The 5,677-nt window shown below is 34.4% G+C and overlaps 1 long non-coding RNA gene across 1 annotated transcript in view; it reads right to left on the reverse strand.

Moving 5' to 3' along the window:
• Positions 1-321: 321 nt before the first annotated feature.
• Positions 322-5,677, reverse strand: part of LOC118761194 — a 9,092-nt gene continuing 3,736 nt past the window's right edge. The window contains exons 2-3 of the long non-coding RNA XR_004997207.1: positions 4,350-4,356; positions 322-464 (exon numbers count right to left, since the gene is read on the reverse strand). This is a non-coding gene — a long non-coding RNA (uncharacterized LOC118761194). The remainder of the gene's footprint in view (positions 465-4,349; positions 4,357-5,677) is intronic.

Genomic DNA, 5,677 nt, shown 5'->3' on the forward strand with positions numbered 1-5,677 from the left:
ACATGATGGGCATTCAGTTTCTGGCTACCAAATCCACTCATGTTGAATGGCATGGAGCTACAAGGAAGATACTTGCCTAAGATATCATGCAGAAGGATTGAACTCTAAAACATATGACTGAAGCAAATCTCTTGTCACATAGTGATATCTGCGCCCATGTACATTTACTTATACAATGCATAAATGCATATATATATATATGAATTAGAAGAGTTACACCAAGGGAAGATGAAACAGGCTAAATCGGCTTAGCAGGAACGGACTTCGAAGAAGTCAAAGGACCCTGCTAAACACAGACCATAGTAGCTAAAGCCCATGCAGTAGAACAGTGTCTTCAAGTAAGTCAGTATGAGAAGTACACGTAAGACTATACTATCGTAATGCAACAGTATTACAAAAGCCTTAGAGTGCCTTTAGTAAATTAGAAGAGGTACACCAAGGGAAGATGAAAGAGGCTAAATCGGCTTAGCAGCAACTTATATATATATATTATTTATATATATATATATATATATATATATTATATATAATATATATATATATATATATTATTACGTTATATATATATATATAACGTATGTTTTATATATATATATAATATATATATATATAAAACATTACGTTATATAATTAGGGTTCAGTAAAATAATTTACTTTACCACACACCGAACTTTTAGAAATAGCAGCCAAAAAAGTTTAGCTATTTCCTCTACTATAAGAAAAATCTCCCAAACATGTATACTCAAAAATAATTCACGCAGGTATAGAGGGACTTGTTGCTCTATAACTCACGTGGGTGAACGAAAGAGGTTACAGTCTCATTCGTACTTTTTGAATTCGTTAGTACTGGCGGTCGAAAATGGTTTGTCTAGGATTACTCATATCAGACGGGTATGTTCGATTTTTAGTGCTCTCAAATCCAAACCTAAAGAAAATTTTGGGCTGATGACGGAAATGTTGATCTCTATATCCAACTAATCCAGAAACGGCGTTCTCAAGTGATCGATGTACGTGTGATCTTTCGATATTTTTCCCTCTATACCTGCGTGAATTATTTTTGAGTATACATTGTCTGGGAGATTTTTCTTATAGTAGAGGAAATAGCTAAACTTTTTTGGCTGCTATTTCTAAAAGTTCGGTGTGTGGTAAAGTAAATTATTTTACTGAACCCTAATTATATAACGTAATGTTTTAAATATACCGTAAATGGTCCTTTTACATACTGGACACTATGGTAAAATTGATAATTCTAATAATTAATCTTACCTTTATTATTGACAATTAAATAATATATATATATATATATATATATATATATATATATATATATATATATATATATATATGTATGTATGTATGTATGTATGTATGTATGTATGTATGTATATACATATATATGTATGTATGAGTATGTTTTGTGTGTCTGGATGTATGAATGTGAGAGTTTGTATGAATATGAGAGTATGAGGCAAGACTGTGTGATGTTATTTTTGTATTCGTATCTATGAGGTGGAAGGTATGCAGTTCGGTTCGTTTACCCTGGTGCGGAAGTGTAGGTTGGGTAAATCGAGATTGGAAGTTTAAGCCATACAGGCACATAATTGTTGAAGAAATACGAACTCTTGTTTTATCTGGAAGTGAGAAACAGACGATCGGGTGTTCAGACCGAATTTGAAGAATGAGAAGTATTTGTTAATTTAGATGGTGGAGCAGAAATCCGAGTGCAGGCAACCTGTTATAAAGTTAGATAGCTATGAGACAATCTACAGTTAGATATAAATGGTTTCTCTGAAGAAACACATGAATGAATAAGGGGGTAAGATTTGTGGGTTTGGTTGAGGTGCAGGACAAAGCGTAAAAAAGATTGTGTGTGCGCGCGCTTGAGTGGGGGGAGGTGAAAGAGAGAGACAATAAGAAATTGGTAAAGAATCCACAAAGTTGCATAATTTACACATATATACAGATTATATCCAATAAGCCCATTCTTCTTATCTTTTGTTTTTCTTGTTCTCCTGTCATTGCCTTTGTTATTTTATCTCCATTTTTCTATTTCTTTATGTTTCTCCTCCACATTCAACAAATGAAAAGTTTTAGAAGTGGTTAATGTGTGCAAACACATCTATCATTCGAAAAATTAATAACCTGCAGTAGTTATTGTCTGTTGATGTTTATCCCCAAATGAGATCTGATTGGACAGGCCTTTGATCAAAAACATTCCAGTTATAATCAATCCCGTTTTTGTTGCTTTTTTCATACATAATCTACCTAGAAATGCATAATTCCATACGTCCTTCCCCTTTGAAGAGAGTACGGTGGCTGCTAATTCAAGCAGATGAAGAAACCATGTAGGCGCTACCTTACTGGTTCTCGCACAAATATTTATCTGTTGGTGTAGCGAAAATAAACTGTTTGAAAAATAAATAATACTAAAAGAATGACAAATAACTGTTTAGTGAAATGAAAATATATTTAGTACTTGAGTGCTTATTCTAGTGTTTTCGCTGAAAAGATGTAGAAATAACATTGGCCATCGGCTAATAACATTTTAATATTTTTCTATCACTGTGTATTTGATCTCCTATTAGGTTGTTTGATGTTCCAAGCATTATATATACTTAAACCGACTTAACAATATTTATTTTAATTTTTATTTTAGAATTCAAAAAATATCATTATCGCCATCATCGTGTTCCATATTCTGTTAGACTCTATGGCAGCACATTCTAACACGGCGATAATGTGGAAATGTCTCCCATGGAGAAAAAAGGTATGTGCTATCCCACATACTTTTCGCGACGCCAGTCAGCCAACCCTAATGGAATGAAAAGTAAGGAATGGAATCTAGCATTTAACTAACGTTTTATTTTCTCGATTCCGAAAAGTTAACATTAGCAGGATTTAAATTCAAACGGCAAAGAGCAAGGACATATTCGGCGTGGCATTTCTCCAACGCTCTGACAATCCTAAAACCCGTTCGCATTTAGAAAATATACCTCTTTTACCCTGCGGAATGAATCTATATGGGTTTTGACGCCACTTCTTAATCGTGGTGGATCAGTAAGTAAGACTTCTATTGAAAAACCCATCACATTTAATAGCCGCTTTTTTTCCAACTCCACATTGCTCACATTCAACAAAATTCCCCTGAAACTCATTTTTGTACACCATGTAATTTAGTAGAGGTGTTCACAAGGTAGCCAAGTGAGAAAATTTCTCTGATCACACAAATCCAGTAAGGCACTTCGTCTTGACTGAGTCTTTTCTATTACTTTCAGACAATAAATACAGTGCTTATATCCACCAAATTCTCCCCCTCCCACTCTCTCTTTCTCTCTCCCCTCTCTCTCTCTTTAAGGTTAGTTTCTAATATCAAGAAAAACGCTTATGTGTTCCATTCTTAAGAATGAAACCCTCTCTGACTTACGAAATTCCATTTTAATATTTCAAATAAGATAGCAACCATTGAGCCTTGTGTTTAACTGGTAGTCTATTTTTGATCCTGAAAAAATTAATGGCAAAAAATATTTTGGTATGGTTTGAGCTTATATATAAAATGCTGTGAAAAAATTCCACATGGTATTTTGTCCGGTGATCTAAAGATTCTGCTGGTCCACCAGCATTTCAGTCCGCGTAAAAATAAATCTTCCTTCAGCATGTTATGAGTATTGTTTCACAGACATGCATTTTTCTCTCCCCTGTTTCTACTCCTACATCAACTGTTTCTATTTCTCCGCTCTGTTATTCTTCACCTTTCAGAAACGGCCATAAATGCATTTCTTAATTATTTCTTTCTCGATTTTCAAAATTGTAAAGCGCTTTGTTGAAGTTTTCTAAAAGGGATCAGAAAGAGCACAATCAGTATCACGGATTAAGTGGAAAGGCCAAACCAAATGATGTATCATATGACCAAAGAGAAAAGGTAAGCCAACTGTTACGGTGACACCAGTCTTCCTCTAAATTTAGTTTGTGTATGTGCGTAAATATGTATATGAGAATATTCAAATGTGTTTGTGTATTGTGTGCACACATGTGTGTGGGAGTTGTGCATTTGTACACTGTGTGTATATTCGTGTGTGGACTGAGATACGAGGGGTTATAAGTGATTGGAAATCTCTTTAGAAAGTGTACAAGCTCAACATGAAAAGTTTCTGAAACTGTCACCGTTTATAGAAATTAATGTACTCGTGAGAGGATCCCGAAAGTATGGTAAGAAAATAAGGAAGGAACGCTTTTGATCATAAGTTTGCTGGATCAAGTTTTCTCTCGGATAACACTAAACAACAATAGTAACAACACATCAAATTCAACAAATTTCACACAATTAAAATCTCTCTCATAAAAGTTCAAACCATTTATCTTTCTTGTGGTGATTTTTATTCAGATTATATTTTTTCTTTTTGATCAGTTTTTTTTTTCATGTATGTATGGTTTGTGTTTCGTTTTTGTATTGCACGCTTTTTCCTGTGTGGTTATATTCATTTCAAAGGAAAAAAGATGAAAAATAAACTTTATCTAGAGATATTTTGCCTGCAAGTTTTATTTCGGGAACTATAAAGAAAAAACACAGATGAAACATAAATACAGAGTAGGCCAACTTTGTTATTGTTTATGAAGTTATTATCATAATCATCATTATTATCATCACCATTATTATTATTATTATTATTGTTGTTGTTGTTGTTGTTGTTGAGTGAGAGAGCAGTGCATGCCATCAAAGTGACACTGGGGTAAAATATACGAAGCCTAGTATACCCATCATGACTACCCGTCTGATAAGAATACACTAGGCATATGCATCACAACCATATGTGCGCGATATGGTGATCTCATATCAAGATAAACAGCACATGACCTTGCAGGTGGGATACAGTTAGAATTTTATTCTGGCCGAGTAATCCATCCCGCTCAAAAGGTCCCTGAATAAGGGTTGTTTAAGGATGTTGAACGAATCACTCATGTTTCCAGAGGTGAATTATTCAAACCCCAGAGAATCCCTCTCAACACATGGCTATGATGCTCCCCCACTACCTCTGCTCGTAATCAGAGATGCACATATCGTCAGCAACTAAGGGACATGCTCAACTGCTTAAAGTCAAACAACTGACAAGCAAATCTGTGGTATTGAGCAAAATATTTGCTGTAGCCCATCTTTTATACCAAGACAAAACAATGTACATGATAACACTTCCAATCAGTTGAGATCAGATGCCAATGCGAGCCACTGCCTGGTATAGCATCAGGCCATTTATTATTATTATTATTATTATTATTATTATTATTATTATTATTATTATTATTATTATTATTACTATTATTATCATCATCATCATCATCATCATCATCATCATCATTATCATCATTATTATTTTTATTACTATTATTTTATTGTCTTTGCACAGCTTCTAACACTGGAGAAGTACTACGGTGTCAGCTAACACCCTTATTTTTCGAGCACTATCGGAGTATTCGAGCGGCTCTAAGCAGTGCTGTTTCTGCAAGTGCTCCACCCTTATTGCCGCCTCTATTTGTTCCATGTACTTCTCAAGACTTTTACTTACTATTCCCAGGACTCCGACAATTATTGGTACTACTACCACCTTTTTCAGCAAGCACAACTGCTTAACTTCGCAAGCTAACCTGTCTTATCTATCGACCTTTCTTTCTTCCTTATCAAATA

The sequence above is a fragment of the Octopus sinensis genome, linkage group LG2 (genome assembly GCF_006345805.1).
Source record: "Octopus sinensis linkage group LG2, ASM634580v1, whole genome shotgun sequence".
Taxonomy (NCBI): domain Eukaryota; kingdom Metazoa; phylum Mollusca; class Cephalopoda; order Octopoda; family Octopodidae; genus Octopus; species Octopus sinensis.